Source organism: Oryctolagus cuniculus, chromosome 2 (genome assembly GCF_051225735.1).
Source record: "Oryctolagus cuniculus isolate XC-2025 breed Fujian yellow rabbit chromosome 2, ASM5122573v1, whole genome shotgun sequence".
NCBI classification, from domain to species: domain Eukaryota; kingdom Metazoa; phylum Chordata; class Mammalia; order Lagomorpha; family Leporidae; genus Oryctolagus; species Oryctolagus cuniculus.
Genome location: NC_142868.1, coordinates 190,845,973 through 190,868,441, shown reverse-complemented (window position 1 = coordinate 190,868,441; position 22,469 = coordinate 190,845,973).

Sequence of the window (22,469 nt, the reverse complement as noted above, 5' to 3'; positions counted from 1 at the left end):
CTGAGATCTGGAACCAGACAGGGATGCCCACTCTCACCACTGCTATTCAATATAGTTCTGGAGGTTCTAGCCAGAGCTATTAGGCAAGAAAAAGAAATTAAAGGGATACAAATTGGGAAGGAAGAACTCAAACTATCCCTCTTTGCAGATGACATGATTCTGTATTTAGGGGACCCAAAGAACTCTACTAAGAGACTATTGGAACTCATAGAAGAGTTTGGCAAAGTAGCAGGGTATAAAATCAATGCACAAAAATCAACAGCCTTTGTATACACAGACAATGCCATGGCTGAGGAAGAACTTCTAAGATCAATCCCATTCACAATAGCTACAAAAACAATCAAATACCTTGGAATAAACTTAACCAAAGAGGTTAAAGATCTCTACGATGAAAATTACAAAACCTTAAAGAAAGAAATAGAAGAGGATACCAAGAAATGGAAAAATCTTCCATGCTCATGGATTGGAAGAATCAATATCATCAAAATGTCCATTCTCCCAAAAGCAATTTACAGATTCAATGCAATACCAATCAAGATACCGAAGACCTTCTTCTCAGATCTGGAAAAAATGGTGCTGAAATTTATATGGAGGCACAAGAGACCTCGAATAGCTAAAGCAATCTTGTACAACAAAAACAAAGCCGGAGGCATCACAATACCAGATTTCAGGACATACTACAGGGCAGTTGTAATCAAAACAGCATGGTACTGGTACAGAAACAGATGGATAGACCAATGGAACAGAATTGAAACACCAGAAATCAACCCAAACATCTACAGCCAACTTATATTTGATCAAGGATCTAAAACTAATTCCTGGAGCAAGGACAGTCTATTCAATAAATGGTGCTGGGAAAATTGGATTTCCACGTGCAGAATCATGAAGCAAGACCCCTACCTTACACCTTACACAAAAATCCACTCAACATGGATTAAAGACCTAAATCTACGACCTGACACCATCAAGTTACTAGAGAACATTGGAGAAACCCTTCAAGATATTGGCACAGGCAAAGAATTTCTGGAAAAGACCCGGGAGGCACAGGCAGTCAAAGCCAAAATCAACTATTGGGATTGCATCAAATTGAGAAGTTTCTGTACTGCAAAAGAAACAGTCAGGAGAGTGAAGAGACAACCGACAGAATGGGAAAAAATATTTGCAAACTATGCAACAGATAAAGGGTTAATAACCAGAATCTACAAAGAGATCAAGAAACTCCACAAAAACAAAACCAACAACCCACTTAAGAGATGGGCCAAGGACCTCAATAGACATTTTTCAAAAGAGGAAATCCAAATGGCCAACAGGCACATGAAAAAATGTTCAAGGTCATTAGCAATCAGGGAAATGCAAATCAAAACCACAATGAGGTTTCACCTCACCCCGGTTAGAATGGCTCACATGCAGAAATCTACCAACAACAGATGCTGGCGAGGATGTGGGGAAAAAGGGACACTAACCCACTGTTGGTGGGAATGCAAGCTGGTCAAGCCACTATGGAAGTCAGTCTGGAGATTCCTCAGAAACCTGAAGATAACCCTACCGTTCGACCCAGCCATCCCACTCCTTGGAATTTACCCAAAGGAATTTAAATTGGCAAATAAAAAAGAGGTCTTCACCCTAATGTTTATTGCAGCTCAATTCACAATAGCTAAGACCTGGAACCAACCTAAATGCCCATCAACGGTAGACTGGATAATGAAATTATGGGATATGTACTCTTTAGAATACTATACCGCAGTAAGAAACAACGAAATCCAGTCATTTGCAACAAAATGGAGGAATCTGGAACACATCATGCTGAGTGAAATAAGCCAGTCCCAAAGGGACAAATACCATATGTTCTCCCTGATTGGTGACGACTGACTGAACACCAAGAGGGAAACCTGTTGGAGTGAGGTGGACACTATGGGAAATGGTGGCTTGATCAGCATAGCCCTGACTGTTAATGAACAACTTAATACATTATCCCTCTTAGTAGTTTTTTTATCTGTTCTACTTAATATGACTGGTTTAGATCTGTAATTGATACACAGTTATTCTTAAGTGTTGAAAATTAACTGAAATGTGATCCCTATTGAACATGGTGGTGGGAATGGGAGAGGGAAGAGATGTACAATTTGGGACATGCTCAGGCTGACTTGCCCCAAGTGGTGGAGTTGGAAGCATACCAGGGGATTCCAATTCAATCCCATCGAGGTGGCATGTACCAATGCCATCTCACTGTTCCAGGTGATCAGTTTCAGTTCACAGTTGGTCATGGTGAAGGGACTGGGAGTCAAAGGGAGCACATAGACAAGTCTAGTACCGGCTAACGCTAACTGATGGAGTAAATAAAGGGGAGAGTGATCCAACATGGGAAGTGAGATACTCAGCAGACTCATAGAATGGCAGATGTCCTAAATAGCACTCTGGCCTCAGAATCAGCCCTAAAGGCATTCGGAGCTGGCTGAAAAGCTCATGAGAGTATTTCAGGCATGGAAAGCCAAGACACTCTGGCAAAAGATCTCTGCGAGTGAGATCCCAGTGGAAAGAACAGGTCATCAAAGAAGGAGGTACCTTTCTCTGAAGGGAGGAGAGAACCTCCACTTTGACTATGACCTTGTCTAAACAAGATAAGAGTCGGAGAACTCAAGGGGCTTCCATAGCCTTGGAAACTCATGACTGGAGCATAGGGAGATTACTGATGCCATAGACAGGAGTGTCAATTGGTAAAGTCAACAACAGGAGTCACTGTGCACTTACTCCTCATGTAGGATCTCTATCCTTAATGTGCTGTACATTGAGATTTGATGCTATAACGAGTACTCAAACAATATATTTCACTTTGTGTTTCTATGGGCGTGCAAACTGTTGAAATCCTTACTTAATGCATACTAAACTGATCCTCTGTAAAAAAAAAAAAAGAAATTATCAATTCGCAACTTGACTCTCACTGGGATTGAACATGACAATAGGTCTGCTCTGATTTCATCATCATTTAAAAGAAATCATCTATTATTTTTCACTTTGTGTTTCTGTGTGGGAGCAAACTGTTGAAATCCATACTTGATGTATACTGGGCTGATCTTCTGTATATTAAGATAGTCGAAAATGAATCTTGATGTGAATGGAATGGGAGAGGGAGTGGGAAAGGGGAGGGTTGTGGGTGGGAGGGACGGTATGGGGGGGAAGCCATTGTAATCCATAAGTCGTACTTTGGAAAATTATATGCATTAATAAAAAAAAAAAAGAAATCTTTGAAAAAAAATATTGTACATATGTGTGTTCCAGATACTGGAAACAAGGAGAAACAAGATAGTGTTCTGTTCTCAAGTAACTGACACAACTGCGGGGATGATGGACCAGCCAATCTCTATTTACAATACAGTGTTGTAAGTGCTATGCTAAGGATGGATATGGTGCTCTGGGAGCACAGGACAAGGATTATTTATTGTGTCTGTAGAAATCAGGAAGCCATCAACACTTGGAGTCTTCAATGATAAAGAGTTCTAAGAGTTGATAATGGTATTAGAGATAATGGTATTAGATATATGTAAAGGTATAGTGTTCAAAGGGTATAGGACAAGGTGCGGGAGTGCTATGAAACGATGATGTAGTAGGAATAATAACAAGAATGAAGGGCTTCTCAAGTCATGCTAAAGAGCTAGGAAAATTTTCCATAGCAAGAAGAACTAATTAGAGGTGTCAAGCTGACATAAAGGTAGGGAGGACATCATTTCAGATCACACAAAAAGAACATTCTGATGCTGGAAGCTGTCAGAAGTTTCCTGCAACAGTCCCTGCGGGAGGTGATGAAATATAAAAAAGAGTGCCTGTTGGCCATTTGGATTTCCTCTTTTGAAAAATGTCTACTGAGGTCCTAGGCCCATCTCTTAAGTGGGTTGTTTGTTTTGAGGTTGTGGAGTTTCTTGATCTCATTGTAGATTCTGGTTATTAACCCTTTATCTGTAGCATAGTTTGCAAATATTTTTTCCCATTCTGTCTGTTGCCTCTTTACTTTCTTCACTATTTCTTTTGCAGTACAGAAACTTCTCAATTTGATGCAATCCCAAATGTTAATTTTGGCTTTGACTGCCTGTGCCTCTGAGGTCTTTTCCAAGGAGTCTTTGCCGGTGCTGATATCTTGCAGTGTTTCTCCAATGTTCTCTAATAATTTGATAGTGTCAGGTCATAGATTTAGATATTTAATCCATGTTGAGTGGATTTTTCTGTAAGGTGTAAGGTAGGGGTCTTGCTTCATGCTTCTGCATGTGGAAATACGGTTTTCCCAGCACTATTTATTGAATAGACTTTCCTTGCTCCAGGAATTAGTTTTAGATCCTTGATCAAATATAAGTTGGCTGTAGATGTTTGGGTTGATTTCTGGTGTTTCTATTCTGTTCCATTGGTCTATCCATCTGTTTCTGTACCAGTACCATGCTGTTTTTATTACAACTGCCCTGTAGTATGTCCTGAAATCTGGTATTGTGATGCCTCCAGCTTTGTTTTTGTTGTACAAGATTGCTTTAGCTATTCGAGGTCTCTTGCTTCTACATATGAATTTCAGCATCATTTTTTCTAGATCTGTGAAGAATGTCTTTGGTATCTTGATTGGTATTGCATTGAATCTATAAATTGCTTTTGGGAGAATGGACATTTTGATGATATTGATTCTTCCAATCCATGAGCATGGAAGATTTTTCCATTTCTTGGTATCCTCTTCTATTTCTTTCTTTAAAGTTTTGTAATTATCATCATAGAGACCTTTAATGTTCTTGGTTAAGTTTATCCCAAGGTATTTGATTGCTTTTGTAGCTATTGTTAATGGGGTTGATCTTAGCAGTTCTTTCTCAGCTGTGGCATTGCCTGTGTATACAAAGGCTGTTGATTTTTGTGCATTGATTTTATATCCTGCTACTTTGCCAAACTCTTCTATGAGTTCCAATAATCTCTTAGTAGAGTTCTTTGGATCCCCTAAATAAAGAATCATACCATCTGCAAAGAGGGATAGTTTGAGTTATTCCTTCCCAATTTGTACCCCTTTAATTTCTTTTTCTTACCTAATAGCTCTGGCTAGAACTTCCAGAACTATATTGAATAGCAGTGGTGAGAGTGAGCATCCATGTCTGGTACCAGATCTCAGTGGAAATGCTTCCAACTTTTCCCCATTCAATAGGATGTTGGCTGTGGGTTTTTCATAGATTGCTTTGATTGTATTGAGGAATGTTCCTTCCATACCCGGTTTGCTTAGAGTTTTCATCATGAAAGGGTGTTGTATTTTATCAAATGCTTTCTCTGGATCTATTGAGATAATCGTATGATTTTTCTTCTGCAGTCTGTTAATGTGGTGTATCATATTGATTGTATTGCGAACATTGAACCAGGGATACCAGAGATACCAGGGATAAATCCCACCTGATATGGGTGGATGATTTTTCTGATGTGTTGTATTCTATTGGCGAGAATTTTATTGAGGACTTTTGCAACTATGTTCATCAGGGATATTGGTCTGTAATTTTCTTTCAATGCTGCATCTTTCTCTGGCTTAGAGATCAAGGTGATGGTGGCTTCATAAAAAGAATTTGGGAGGATTTCATCTTTTTTATTGTTCTGAATAGTTTGAGGAGAATTGGAGTTAGTTCTTCTTTATATGTCTGGTGGAATTCAGCAGTGAATTCATCTGGTCCTGGGCTTTTTTGGTTGGGAGGGCCTTTATTACTGTCTCAATTTCTGTCTCAGTTATGGGTCTGTTTAGGTTTTCTATGTCTTCCTGGTTCAATTTAGGTAGGTTGCATGTGTCCAGGAATCTATCCGTTTCTGATAGATTTCCCTGTTTGTTGGCATACAAGTCCTTGTAGTAATTTCTGATGATTCTTTTTATTTCTGTGGTGTCTGTTGTTACTTTTCCCTTTTCGTCTTTGATTTCATTGATTTGGGTCTTTTCTCTTCTTTTTTTAGTTAGTTGGGCCAATGCGGTGTCAATTTTGTTTATTTCTTTCAAAAAGCCAGCTCCTCGTTTTGCTGATTTTTTGTAATGTTTGTTTGGATTCAATCCTATTGATTTCTTCTCTGATTTTAATTATTTCTCTTCTCCTACTAGATTTGGGTCTGGTTTGCCATAGGTTTTCTAGATCCTTGAGATGAATTGAAAGCTCATTTATTTGGTGCCTTTCCAATCTCTTGATGTAGGCACCTATTGCTATAAGCTTTCCTCTTAACCCTGCTTTTGCTGTATCCCATAAGTTTTTGTATGTTGTGTTGTTATCCTCATTTATTTCCAGAAAGTTTTTGATTTCTCTTTTGATTTCTTCTATGACCCAGTGTTCATTCAAGAGCATGTTGTTCAATCTCCATGTGTTTGTGTATGCTCTAGGGATTCCTGAGTTGCTCATTTCCAACTTCATTCCCCTATGGTCTGAGAAGCTGCATCGTATGATTCTAATTCTTTTGAATTTGCTGAGACTTGCTTTATGGCCTAGTATGTGGTCAATCCTAGAGAAGCTTCCATGTACTGCTGAGAAGAATGTAAATGCTTTATGTGTAGGATGAAAAGTTCTGTAGATATCTGTTAGATCCATTTGGGCTATAGTGTCATTTAAATCTACTGTATCCTTGTTGATCTTCTGTCCTGTTGATCTGTCTATTTCTGAGAGTGGAGTATTGAAGTCCCCTAGTACTATTGTATTGGAGTCTATGTGTCCTTTTAAGTCCCTTAACATACCTTTTAAATAAACTGGTGCCCTGTAATTAGGTGCATATACATTGATAATCGTTATATCTTCTTGTTGAATTGATCCCTTAATCATTATATAGTGCCCCTCTTTGTCTCTCTTAACAGTTTTTGTGTTAAATTTTATTTTGTCTGATATTAAGATGGCTACACCTGCTCTTTTTTCATTTCTGTTGGCTTGGTATATCTTTTTCCAGCCTTTCACTTTCAGTCTATATGGATCTTTGTTGGAAAGATGTGTTTCTTGTAAGCAGCAAATAGATGGGTTTTGTTCCTTAACCCAATCAGCCAATCTGTGTCTTTTAACTGGACAGTTGAGGCCATTAACGTTTAATTTAACTATTGATAAGTAGTAAATTTGCCCTGCCATTTGCCAAAGATATTTTCTAATATATGTTTTGAACTTCCTGTGATCTTTTGCTGTGAGGTTTCCTTCCTTTACCTTCTTTCATATTGATGACCGTGTTTTGTGTTTCTGTGTGTAACACATATTTAAGCATCTGTTGCAGGGCTGGACGAATGGCAACAAATTCTTTCAATTTCTGTTTGCTATGAAAGGTCTTTATTTCACCTTCATTCACAAATGAGAGCTTTGCTGGATATAATATTCTGGGCTGGCAGTTTTTCTCTCTTAGTATCTGGGCTATGTCTCGCCATTCCCTCCCTGACTGTAGGGTTTCTGATGAGAAGTCTGTTGTGCGTCTAATTGGAGATCCTCTGAGAGTAATCTGACATTTTTCTCTTGCACATTTTAGAATCTTTTCTTTGTGTTTCACTGTGGTGAGTTTGATTACAGCATGTCATTGATGAGGATCTCTTTCGGTCATGTTTGCTAGGGGTTCTATTCGCTTCCTGTACTAGGATGTCTCTGTCCTTCTCCAAACCTGGGAAGTTCCCTGCTAGTATCTCACTAAAAAGGCCTTCTAATCCTTTCTCTCTCTCCATGCCTTCCGGAACTCCTAGAACTCGAATGTTGGTTTTTTAAATAGTATCCTGTAGATTCCCAACAATATTTTTTAGATTTCTAATTTCCTCTTTTTTTCTTTGGTTTGATTGTATACTTTCCTGTTCTCTGTCTTCTAAGTCCAATATTCTCTCTTCTGCTTCACTGACCCTGTTTTTAAGGCTCTCTAATGTGTTTTTCATTTGATATATTGAATTCTTCATTTCATTTTGATTTCTCTTCACTATCACACTTTCCTGTTCTACTAGTTTCTGCGTTTCATTTTGATTCCTCCTTAAGATTTCATTTTCTTTTTTTTAACTTTTATTTAATGAATATAAATTTCCAAAGTACGACTTATGGATTACAATGGCTTCCCCCCCATAGCGTCCCTCCCACCCACAACCCTCCCCTTTCCCACTCCCTCTCCCATTCCATTCACATCAAGATTCATTTTCGATTATCTTAATATACAGAAGATCAGCTTAGTATACATTAAGTAAGGATTTCAACAGTTTGCTCCCACACAGAAACATAAAGTGAAAAATAATAGATGATTTTTTTTAAATGATGATGAAATCAGACCTATTGTCATGTTTAATCCCAGTGAGAGTCCAGTTGGGAATTGATAATTTCTTTTTTTTTTTTTTTACAGAAGATCAGTTTATGCATTAAGTAAAGATTTCAACAGTTTGCACCCCCATAGAAACACAAAGTGAAATATATTGTTTGAGTACTCATTATAGCATTAAATCTCAATGCACAGCACATTAAGGACAGAGATCCTACATGAGGAGTAAGTGCACAGTGACTCCTGTTGTTGACTTTACCAATTGACACTCCTGACTTTGGCATCAGGAATCTCCCTATGCTCCAGTCATGAGTTTCCAAGGCTATGGAAGCCCTCTGAGTTCTCCGACTCTTATCTTGTTTAGACAAGGTCATAGTCAAAGTGGAGGTTCTCTCCTCCCTTCAGAGAAAGGTACCTACTTCTTTGATGACCTGTTCTTTCCACTGGGATCTCACTCACAGAGATCTTTTGCCAGAGTGTCTTGGCTTTCCATGCCTGAAATACTCTCATGGGCTTTTCAGCCAGATTGGAATGCCTTTAGGGCTGATTCTGAGGCCAGAGTGCTGTTTAGGACATCTGCCATTCTATGAGTCTGCTGAGTATCTCACTTCCCATGTTGGATCACTCTCCCCTTTATTTATTCTATCAGTTAGTGTTAGCAGGTACTAGACTTGTTTATGTGCTCCCTTTGACTCTTAGTCCTTTCATTATGATCAATTGTGAACTGAAATTGATCACTTGGAATAGTGAGATGGCATTGGTATATGCCACCTTGATGGGATTGAATTGGAATCCCCTGGTATGTTTCTAACTCTACCATTTGTGGCACGTCATTTTCACGAGAGAGATTTTCTGTCCTGTTCAATATGGATTTCTGTAGCTCAAATATTTGTTTTTGAAAGCTTCTAAATGTTCTTATAAATCTTTTGAAATATTTATCTTGCATTTCTTCCATCTCATCATCTTCATAATCTTGGCTTGGGTGTCTTGTTCATTTTGCGTTATCATAATGTCTCCCTTGTTCTTGTTTCCTTGGTTTCTGCATTTGTTGCTTGGCATTGTGGAGATATTCTTTGGATTCTTCTTCCCTCACTGTGGTGTTGTTTTTCTGGTTATACTATGACTGTATTAATTGGACTGTCTGCTTTTGACAGGCACATGAAAAAATGTTCAAGATCACTAGCAACCAGGGAAACGCAAATCAAAACCACAATGAGGTTTCACCTCACCCCAGTTAGAAATCTACCAACAACAGATGCTGGTGAGGATGTGGGGACTAAGGGACACTAACCCACTGTTGGTGGGAGTGCAAACTGGTTAGGCCTCTATGGAAGTCAGTCTGGAGATTCCTCAGTAACCTGAATATGACCCTACCATACAACCCAGCCATCCCACTCCTTGGAATTTACCCAAAGGATAATAAATTGGCAAATAAAAAAGCTGTCTGCACCTTAATGTTTATTGCAGCTCAATTCACAATAGCTAAGACCTGGAATCAACCCAAATGCCCATCAACAGTAGACTGGATAAAGAAATTATGGGACACATGTACTCTATAGAATACTATATAGCAGTCAAAAACAATGAAACCCGGTCTTTTGCAACAAAATGGAGGAATCTGGAAAATATCATGCTGAGCGAATTAAGCCAGTCCCAAAGGGACAAATATCATATGTTCTCCCTGATCGGTGACAACTAACTGAGCACCAAAAAGGAAACCTGTTGAAGTGAAATGGACACTATGAGAAAGAGTGACTTTATCAGCCCTTGTCCAGGCTGTTGATATGCATTTTAATGCTTTATCCCTTTTAGTATTTTTTTGCTCTAGTTAATACTATTGGTTGAACTCTGTAATCAACACACACTTATTCTTAGGTGTTGAAATTTAACTGAAAAGTGATCCCTGTTAAATATAAGAGAGGGAAGAGATGTACAATTTGGGACATGCTCAATTGGACTTGCCCCAAATGGTGGAGTTAGAAATGTGACAGAGAATTCCAATACAATCCCATCAGGACTGCATGTACCAATGTCATCTCACTAGTTCATGTGATCAATTTCAATTCACAGTTGATCACACTGATAGGTCTAAGAGTCCAAGGGATCACACAAACAAGACTAGTGTCTGCTAATACTAACTGATAGAATTAAAAAGGGAGAGAATGATCCAACATGGGAAGTGGGATACACAGCTGACTCGTTGAATTGCAGATGTCCTAAACAGCACTCTGGCCTCAGAATCAGCCCTTAAGGCATTTGGATCTGGCTGAAGAGCCCATGAGAGTATTTTAGGCATGGAAAGCCAAGACACTCTGGCAAAACAAACAAACAAACAAACAAAAAACACAAAACCTAAATGAAAGATCTCTGCAAGTGAGATCCCAGTAGAAAGAATGGGCCATCAAAGAAGGAGGTACCTTTCTCTGAAGGGAGGAGAGAACTTCCACTCTGACTATGACCTTGTCTAAATATGATCAGAGTCAGTGAACTCAAGAGGCTTCCAAAGCCTTGGCAACTCATGCCAAGAGCCTAGGGTGACTACTGATGCCATAAACAAGAGTGTCAATTTGTTAAGTCAACAACAGGAGTCACTGTGCACTTACTCCTCATGTAGGATTTCTGTCTTTAATGTGTTGTACAATGTGAAGTAATGGTATAACTAGTACTGAAACAATATATTATACTTTATGTTCTGTGTGGGTGCAAACTGATGAAATCTTTACTTAATATATACTAAATCGATCTTCTGTATATAAAGATAATTGAAAAGTGAATCTTGACGTGAATGGAATGGGAGAGGAAGCGGGAGATGGGAGCGGTGTGGGTGGGAGGGTAGTTATGGGGGGGAAGCCATTGTAATCCATAAACTGTACTTTGGAAAATTATATTTACTAAATAAAAGTTAAAAAATATGAAAAAAAAATGTGAAAAAGTGGAAATAAAAGATAGAACCTACATTTATTAAACAGATAAGATGTAGGATTTTGTTGTGGTGATGAAGGACAAGAATGTGGTAAAAATTATTACTCTATCCATGCTATCTGAGCTCCAAAAATCTTTTCCTCAATCATCTCACTTAAAGTGAGTATGAAATATATTGAATTCAGAGCATATTAAAAGCAACCCATTAAAGTAGAACTTCTAGGGATGTCATAGTAAAGAAAAAAATAGTAGTAGCCCCAGAGAAAAGTGAATAAACTTGTCATGAAAAAAAAAAAAAACTTTAAAACCCACTGTTCTGTAAATTGACCAAAGGCAAAAAAACCAATTATCATATTTAAGAAATTGCTGCTATGATCTGTGCTGTGGAGTTTTTCTTTTATGTTTTCTTTTAATTTTATAGTTTCAGGCTGATGCTTTCATCTATTTTTAGTTGATTTTGGTATGTGATGTAAGATGAAGACAGTTTCATTCTTTTCAATATGGATGTCCAATTTTTGCAGTACTATTTGTTGAAGAGTCTATCCTTTATCTTGCCACTCTTTTTCAAGATAATTTTATAGTATACTATTTATAGTATATATTTAGCACTCATACAAGGCAAGAAGTTTATCTTTGGACTCTCTCCTCTGCTCTTTTTTTCTATCTGTCTCTATGCCAGTTCCATACAATTTTGATTATTTGAAGGCAGCAAATGTGAGACCCCCAACCTTTTTTTTCTAGATTGTTTTGGCTCTTTAGGGACCTTCATAATTCCATTAAACTTTTTGAATTCATTTTTCCATTTTTGCAAAAAATGCCATTGGGATTTTGATAATGATTGCACTGAGTCTATAAACAATAATCCATGAACATGGGATGTCTTTTCATTGCTGTTTTTGTTAAACTCTTTCAGCAATATTTTCTTTATTTTTAAAAATAAATAGGTTGTGTGAAGCAACAGCACTGCTTCATGTTTGTAACATATATGTGTAATGTGAAGATAATAGCACAGGTTTGGGGACAGAACATGGAACCGTGTTTGGACAAATTTACTGCATTTAAATGAAATTAGATTAGTGTTAATCTAAATTGTATTTTAATAGTTTAACTGAATTTTAATAAATTAAGAGGCATATTATCCTTAGAGAAATCAGTAGGAAAATAAGCAAAAAATTAAGTGCAAAAGTTAATAATAATTTTACTTCTAGCCAAAATAGAGTAGAAACCAAATTTGCCTCCCCATCTAAAATGATAAAACAAAACTCCAAACTGTATCAGATGCATGCAACAGAAATTTTCATGTTACTGGATAATATGAATAGATGGGCAGTGATACCTGCAAGGTGGAACACAACTTACATGAACTGTGTAATTATCTCAGCTTCCTACTTTAGGGATTTCCAAACTATGATATAGAGAGGGGACCACTCAGGTAGTCTGGTTGACTATATTAGTTGAGAATATGAAAGTGAGCATCTATGGAGACTAAGACAGAATCCACAGCAGAAAGACTTGAAAACAGAGGAATAAACAGAAAGAGAAACATGAAAATCTGCAGAGGACTCTCCTTGAATAGTCAGGAGAATAATGATCAATGTAATCATTTGAGGAAACTACCTGGGACTAAGAAAGAATAATCCCAAAGTTAGAGGAAACAGTGCTAAACACATTCATATAAGCTCAGAAGTAATGACTATTTTCAACAACTACTCTGGCAAACTTTATGGAGTATGGAACATGATCATGGTAAAGTAACAGGAGGGTCTTGCCTCGGCAGCAAACACTCCTCTGGTCCCACCCAGCCGAAATTTAAAGAAATATTAAAAAATGAGCAGAAGTAGCTATCCTTATATCATGCATAATAGATGTTACAGAAAAGAGACAAAGAAGGGCATTATGTAATGATTAAGAGATCTATTCAACAGAAAGATGTGACTATAGTAAATGTATATGCACCCAATGCTAGGGCATATGGTTATTTAAAACAAGGATTACTTACTTAATGTATACTAAGCTGATCTTCTGTATATTAAGATAATCGAAAATGAATCTTGATGTGAATGGAAGGGGAAGAGGGAGTGGGAAAGGGGAGGGTAGTGGGTGGGAGGGACGGTATGTGGGGGAAGCCATTGTAATCCATAAATCGTACTTTGGAAATTTATATTCATTAAATAAAAGTTTAAAAAAAAAACAAGGATTAATGGATATGAAGGAAGACAGAGGCTCCAATACAATGATAATAGGAGATCCTAATACCCTATTTTCATTAATGAATAGGTCAAATAGACAAATTTTTTTTTGACAGGCAGAGTGGACAGTGAGAGAGAGAGAGACAGAGAGAAAGGTCTTCCTTTGCCATTGTTTCACCCTCCAATGGCCCTCGTGGCCAGCGCGCTGTGGCCAGCGCACCACACTGATCCGAAGGCAGGAGCCAGGTGCCTCTCCTGGTCTCCCATGGGGTGCAGGGCCCAAGTACTTGGGCCATCCTCCACTGCACTCCTGGGCCACAGCAGAGAGCTGGCCTGGAAGAGGAGCAACCGGGACAGAATCCGGCACCCCGACCGGGACTAGAACCAGGTGCCCCGACCGGGACTAGAACCAGGTGCCCCGACCGGGACTAGAACCAGGTGTGCCGTTGCCGCAAGGCGGAGGATTAGCCTATTGAGCTGCGGCGCCGGCTCAAATAGACAAAAAATTAACAAAGAAACGATGGAGTTAATCTACATGATTGACCAAATGGACTTAATTGGTATCTACAGAACATTTCTTCCCACAGCTTGAAAAACACGTTTTTTGTTTGTTTGTTTGTTTGTTTTTCAGCATATGGAACTTTCTCTAGAATAGGTCATATGCTAGGCCATAAAGCAAGTCTCAACAAATTAAAAAAAAATTGAAATCAAACCATGTATCTTTTCTGACCACAGGAGAAAGCAGCTGGAAATTGACAACTTAAGAAACTCTAGAAAATATGCAAATACATGGAAACTGAACATCATGATCCTGAATGCTAAAATGTGATGCAATATGGAGGAACCAAAAAGTGAAAGACTGGAGACATGAAAGTATCAGATTATCTGACTCCATTTATATGAGTTTGGGGATCAAGCCAATCTACAGAAAATACAGGGTAGTAGTTGGCTGAGCAGTAAGAAGAAATTGATGGCAACTCTACAAGAGGAAACTTCTTGGGATTATGGGGATGTCCCAAAACTGGGTTGTGATGATGATTATACAACTCTATGAATTTGCTATCATCATCAACGTATGCTTAACTTACTCTGTGGTGGCAGGTAAATTGTACTTCAAAAAGGCTCAATTTCATAAGCCATAATATTTCCTGTTTAATTAATTAATTAATTTTAAATATTTCTTTTTTATTTACTTGAAAGACAGAGTTACAGTATGAGGTAGAGGGAGAGATAGAGAGGGAGGTCTTCCATCCGCTGGTTCACTCCCCAGATGGCCACAACGGCAGAAGCTGTACTAATCTGAAGCCAGGGAGCCAGGAGCTTCTTACAGGTCTCCCATTCAGGTACAGGAACCCAAGTACTGGGGCCATCTATCACTGCTTTCCCAGGCCACCTGCAGAGAGCTGGATCAGAAGAGGAACAGCTGGGACTTGAACCAGCGCCCATATGGTATGATAGCAGACAACAGCTTTACTTGCTATGCCACATTGCCAACCCCAATCCATAATATTTCCTTTATTGATGTACTTATTGGGTCTTTTTGATGCAATCACATCATTGATATTTATATTCAGTGGCATTAGGAAATAATTTGCACCAAATCCTTAGTCTTGGAAAGGCCTCCTTAAGGCAACATATGTCAAACCCACAGCCAACATCATATTGGATGGAGAAAAGTTGGAAGTATTTCCACCAAGATCTGGAACCAGACAAGAATTTTCACTTTCACCACTGCTATTCAGTGTACTTCTGGAAGTTTTATCCAGAGCCATTGGCAACACAGAGAAATCAAAGGGAGACAAATTGGAAAAGAGGAAAGAGGAAGTCAAACTATCCCTGTTAACATATGAAATGATTATATATATATATATATATATATATATATATATATATATAAAACAGAGACAAAACTCCACTAAGAGACTATTAGAACTCATAAGAGATTTTGGTAAAGTTGAAGGATATAAACTCAATACACAAAAATCAATAGCCTTTGCATACACAGACAATGCTATGGCTGAGAAAGAACTTAAGATCAGTATCATTCACAATAGCTACAGAAATTTACGTACCTTGGAATAAATTTAAGGATGTGAAAGATTCCAACAATGAAAATTGCAAAATGTTGAAGAAAGAAATAGAAGAAGACCCAATAATGGAAAAATCTTCCATCTTCATGGATTGGAAGAATTAATATAATTAAAATGACTACACTACCAAGAACAATTTACAGATTCAATGTAATCTCAATCAAAATAACAACAACATTCTACTCAGATCTAGAAAAAATGATGCTAAAATTTATATGCAAACACAAGAGACCTCAAATAGCTAAAGCAAATTTAAAAAAACATAAACAAAGCAGGAGACATCACATTTCCAAATTTTAAAACATAATACAGGACATTTTTAGTCAAAATATCCTGATAGTGGTACAAAAATAGACATGTAGAATCCCCAGAAATTAATCCACGAAACTACAACCAATTAATCTTTGACAAAGGAGTTAAAATCAATTTGTGGAGAAAGAAAAGTCTCTTTAAATAATGATGCAGAGAAAATTTGATCCCTTTGTTCAGAGGTATGAAACAAAATTCTTTACAACTTATACAAAAATCAATTCGAAATGGAACAAGGATCTAAATTATGACCTTATACCATCAAATTACTAGCAGAGAACATTGAGAAACTCTGTAAAACATTGGCATACTCAAAGACTTCTTCCAGAAGCACAGAAAATACAAACAAAAATAGACAAATGGGATCGTATTAGACTAAGATGCTTCTGCATTGCAAAGGAAACACTCAGCAAAGTGAAGGGGCAACTGACAAAATTTGAGAAAGTATTTGCAAACTATGCTGCTGATGAAGGATTAATATCTAGAATCTATAAAGAGCACAAGAAATTCAACAACAAAACAAACAATCCAGTTAAGAAATGGGTAAAGGATTTGAACAGGCATTTTTCAACAGATGAAATACGAATGGCCAACAGACACATGAAAAAAATGCTCAGGGCCACCTGCCATCATGCAAATGCAAATAAAATAAAACACACAATTAGTTGTCACCTGACACCAGTTACAGTGGCAATCATACAGAAATCAATAAGCAATAAATGCTAGTGAGGATGTGTGGAAAAAGGTACCCTAATCCACTGTTGGTGGGAATGTAAACTAGTAAAACCATTGTGGAAGACAGAATGGAGATTCCTCAGAAAGCTGAAAATATGACTCAGCCATCCCACTCCTGGGAGTTTATGCAAAGGAAATGAAATCAGCTTATGAAAATATTACCTCTACCTTCATGTTTATTGCAGCTCAATTCACAATAGCTAAGATATGAAATCAACCCATATGTCCATCACCTGGTATCTGAATAAAGAAAAAGGAAAAAACCATATATACACACATACATACACTATGGAATACTACTCAATGGTAAAAAGAATGAAATCCTGTCTTTTCCAACAAAATGTATGCAACTGGAAACCATTAAATTTAGTGAAATGAACCAGTCCCCAGAAGAAAATTATTGTATGTTTTCCATGATCTGGTAACTAAAAAGTACAAAAAATGTAATGTATATGAACTAAATTGACATTTTGAGATTTGATTGTTTACAGCCTTTGTCTCTACTGTTGAGGAATAATTTTTTTTCTTATAATTTTTTGTTTAATTCTTAGTGGAGGGTTAAGTTTATAAAATAAACTAAAAGTATGTCACAATATTAATTAAAATAAAGAATAAGAATGAAGGAAGAGGGAGAGTAGGTGTGTTGTGAAGGGAGAGTAGGGTGGTAAGTATCACTATGCTCCTAAATCTGTATATATGAAATATATTAAATTTGTCCAGCTTATATAAGTAAAACATATCAAAATCAATTTACTCCTATTGATAAATTTAATATAAATCTCTAGATTATTTCTATTGGACAAATATATCATAATTTACTTATACATTCTTCTATTGATGAACAGTTTTGCTTTTTACTATCTTTTTTATTACAATAAAGCTATCATCAATGTGTACAAATATGTCACTTTTTGCAGATGCACAAATATTACTCAATCAGACTTACCCCTAATGGTAGAATTAGAAACGTGCCAGGGGATTCCAATTCAATCCCATCAAGGTGGCATGTGCCAATGTCATCTCACTAGTCCACGTGATCAGTTTCAGTTCTAACTGATCATAATGATAGGATTAAGTGTAAAAGGGATCACATAAACAAGACTAGCGTCTGCTAGTACTAACTGATAGAATTAAAAAAGAGAGAACAATCCAACATTGGTAGTGGGATACACAGCAGACTCGTTGAATGGCAGATGTCCTAAACAGCACTCTGGCCTCAGAATCAGCACTTAAGGCATTCAGATCTAGCTAAAAAGCCCATAAGAGTGTTTCAGGCATGGAAAGCCAAGACACTCTGGCAAAAAAAAAAATGACCTAAATGAAAGATCTTTGCGAGTGAGAGCCCAGCAGAAAGAATGGGCCATCAAAGAAGGAGGTACCTTTCTATGAAGGGAGGAGAGAACTTCCACTTTGACTATGGCCTTGTCTGAATAAGATTGGAGTTGGCGAACTCAAGAGGCTTCCATAGCCTTGGCAGCTCATGACAAGAGCCTAGGGTGATTACTGATGCCATAAACAAGAGTGTCAATTTGTGAAGTCAACAACAGGAGTCACTGTGCACTTACTCCTCATGTAGGATCTCTGTCCTTAATGTGCTGTATATTGTGATTTAATGGTATAACAGCACTTTACACTTTGTGTTTCTGTGAGGGTACAAACTGTTGAAATCTTTACTTAGTGTATACTAAATTGATCTTCTGTATATAAAGATAATTGATAATGAATCTTGATAATGAATGAAATGGGAGAGGTAGTGGGAGATGGGATGGTTACGGGTAGGAGGGTGATTATGAGTGGAAAGAGCCGCTACAATCCAAAAGTTGTACTTTGGAAATTTATATTTATTAAATAAAAGTTAAAAATATTTCTCCATGATAGAACACTTACAAGTGAAATTTTAGGAGCAAACAACTCTGATTTTACTGATTTACAGCTCTGTTGGCAGCATAAGAGTGTCTATTGCTCCTTATTCTTGCCAAAGCTTGTTTATAACTGATACTAAATTTTTTCAATTAACTGGGATATAGTCATACTTTGCAGATAGCTGAAAGCACATTTCTCTTTGTGAGTTTCATGATGCACATTTATTTCTCTAACAGTCATTAAAATATCTTTATGAGTTGCTTGTTCCAGTTCTTTGACCAATCTCCTACTAGGTCAACAGGACATGGGTAATGAGACACACTGAAGGATTTATTGGTGGTATTTAGAGCTCTAAGTCTTTCTGAAACTGTAATCCCTCTTCCAACATTACTATACCCTCTAAAATATAAAATGAGTTCTGCTATCTAGCTCTGTATTAGCTTTGTGTGTTCATTTCCTGTAACAAATATCCATAATTTAGTTTCTTAGAACAATCAAATTTTATTTTCTGATAGCTGAAGGCTGTAAGAGTCTTAGATGAGAGTCTGAAATTACTTTCAAAGATGTCACCAAGTTAGGTTGTTTTGGAGTTTCTAGTGGAGAATTTATTTTCCTTGCTTTCTAGAAGTAGTCTGCCTTCCTTGGATTGGAATCCCTTCCTTGAATCTCACTGTCTCTTTTTCCTCTGTCTGCATTGTCACATTATTTTTTTCTATAGTAATTGTTTCTGCTTCTGCTTATTCCTTTAAAGGACACTCATAAATGCATTGTTTCCACTTGGATAAGCTGGGGCATACTCTTCATTTCAAGATTACTAATCAATACACATCTTTTTTTACTACATAGGATAACATGCATAGGCTCAAGAGTTTAGGATCTGTGTATCTTTGAGGACTACTTCACCTAGGCACTGCATTCAGCAAAACTCATGGGAGAGCAGAAGTACATCTATATTATCATTCGTCCACTAATGGTTTAGTTAACAAATAAGATCCACATATTCAAAAATTACAGTGGCATGCACCTATGGATTATTACAGGAAATTATTATAGGATATAATGTAAAGGATAAAATCCTTCTGTTAATATAAAGGGAACAGATTTCATATGCCTCATTATACAGTTTTAAGCATATAATGGTAACTTCCCACCATCCCTCCCCTCCTTCATCCCTCAATTCCATCCTCTCTCCTCTTTCCTTTCTTGTTTTTAAAATATTTTATTTATTTCATAGACAGAGATTGGGAGAACAGAAAGATCCTCCATCTGCTGGTTCACTCCCCAGGTGGTAGCATCCAAAGCCAGGAGCCAGGAACTTCTTACAGGTCTCCCCATGGGTTCAGGGACCCAAGCACTTGAGCCATCTTCTACTGCTTTCCTAGGCCATAGTAGAGAGCTGGATCAGAAGAAGAGCATCAGGACACAAACCAGTGCCCATACGGGATGCTGGCATCGCAGATGGAGGCTTAGCCTGCTAAGCCACAATTCTGACCCCTCCTCCTTACTTTATTATTTTTCTTTTAATATTTCTATAGAATACATTCAATTTACTTTATAACCACCAGCTTAATCCTCCACTAAATAAATAATTCAACAAGTAATAAGCAGAGACTACTCTTCCTCATAAGTATAAATATGGGCTAAAAGCAATAACCAAATCTCACAATGTCAATTTCACTCATACATTACACTTCTTTGTACTCTATACATTCATTACAATAACTCAGAGAAGCACCTTGTTTGTGCTTCCATAGTAGTTGTACTAGTTTGTACAGTGTATTATGGTACCTTTTCCTCCAAATACTTACCAGCATGTGTCATTTTGGTTTTTGGATGAAAGCCATTCTAACTGGGGTGAAGTGAAACCTCATTGTGGTTTTTATTTGCATCTTCCTTATGGCTAGTGATCCTGAACATTTTTTCATGTGTCTGTTGACCATTCGTATTTCATCCTTTGAAAAGTGCCTATTCACATCCTTTACCCATTTCTAAACTGGATTGTTTGTTTGTTGTTGAGTTTCTTGAGTTCCTTATTTATTATGGACTTTAATCCTTTATTAGTAGCATAATTTGCAAATATTTTCTCTAATTCTTTTGGTTGATGCTTCACTTTTGTTCTTTCCTTTGCAGTGCAGAAGCGTCTTAGCTGATGTAATCCTGTTTGTCTATTTTTGATTTTATTGCTTGTGCTTCTAGGGTGTGATCCAAGAAGTCTTTGCCTAAGCTAATGTCTTGCAATGTTTCCCTTATGTTTTCCTCTAGGAATTTCATGGTTTCAGTCCTTAGATTTAGATCCTTGATCTATTGTGAGTTGATTTTTCTATTAGGTTTATGGTAGGGGTCTTGTTTCATACCTTTGCACACAGAGAGAATTTTCTGTACACCATTTGTTGAAGAAACTGTCCTTCTCCTAGGAATGATTTTAGCTCCTTTGTCAAAAATTAGTTGGTTGTAGCTTCATGGATTGATTTTCTGGGGTTTCTATGCTATTCCATTGTTCTACATGTTAATTTTTGTGCCAGTACCAAACTTTTGTTAATTATAACTGACCTGTAATATGTTTTGAAATCTGGTATTGTGACAGCTTCAGTTTTGTTTTTATTGGTTTTGCTATTTGGGGTCTCTTGTGTTTCCACGTGAATTTTAGGGTCTTTTTTTTTAGATTTGAGAAGATTTTGATTGGGGTTACATTGAATTTATAAACTGCTTCAGGTAGTATGGACACTTTGATCATATTAATTTTTCCAATCAATGAACATGGAAGATTTTCCATTTTGGGGGGGTTTTCTATTCCTTTCCTTAATGTTTTGCAATTTTCTTTTTTTTTGTTTTGTTTTAAAAATTTATTTTATTTATTTGAAACCTCTCTACAGAGAGAGGTAGAGACACAGAGAGAGAGGTCTTCCATCCATTGGTTCACTCCCCAGATGGCCACATGGCTGGAACTGAGCCGATTCGAAGCCAGGAGCCAGGATCTTCTTCCGGGTCTCCCACATGGGTGCAGGGGCCCAAGGACTTGGGCCAACTTCTACTGCTTTCCCAGGCCATAGCAGAGAGCTGGATCAGAAGTGGAGCAACCAGGACTAGAACCAGTTCCCATACGGGATGCCAGTGATTCAGGCCAGGGCTTTAACCCACTGTGCCACAGCGCCGGCCCCAAATGTTTAGTAATTTTCATTCTTAGGACTCTTTCACATCCTTGGTAAAATGTATCTCCAGATATATAATGGTCCTGATCTTACAAGTTCTTTCTCAGCCATGATATTGCTTGCGTATACAAATGCTATTGATTTTGTTTGTTGATCTTGTGACCTACAACTTTGTGAAACTCTCTTATAACTTACAATATTCTCTCAATGGAGTCTTTTATTTTCCCTATGTAGAGGATCAGATCATTTGCAAACTAGGATAATTTGAGTTCATCCTTTCCAATTCATATCCCCTTTATTTCTTTTTATTGCCTAAAGACTTGGATAAATCTTCCAGAACTGTATTGACTTCTAATAGTGAGAGTATACATTCTTGTCTGGTTCCAGATCTTAGTAGAAATGCTTCCAGTTTTTCAATGGATAAAATTTTTAAAAAAAGATTTTTTTATTTATTTGAAAGACAGTTTACACACAGAGAGAGGAAAAAAGAAAGAGGGAGAGAGAGAGAGAGAGAGAGAGAGAGAGAGAGAGAGAGAGAATCTTCTGGTTCATTCTTCAAATGGCTGAATTGGGTGGAAATGGCCTGGTAAGAAGTAAGAAGCCAGGAGCCAGAAGCTTCTTCTGGGTTTCTCACATGGGTACAGGGGCCCAAGGACTTGGGTCATGCTCTGCTTCTGTCCAAGGCATATTAACAGGGAGCTGGATTGGAAGTGGAACATCTGGGACTTGAATTGGTGTCTATATTGGTTGCCAGTGCCATAGATGGCAGTTTAACCCACTATGTCACAATGCAGGTCCCATATAAAATCTTTAAGTAAGAATATATCTCACAGTTAAAGGCTGCTTCACTATAGGGTGGCTTTTCTATGGTTTACTTTTTTGAATATTATGGTTAGTGGTGCACTAAGCCTGTGTTTACACAGTGGATTGAAACTATGATTTTGCTAAAATTAAAGAAAAAATAGAAAGAGTGGAAGGAGGGG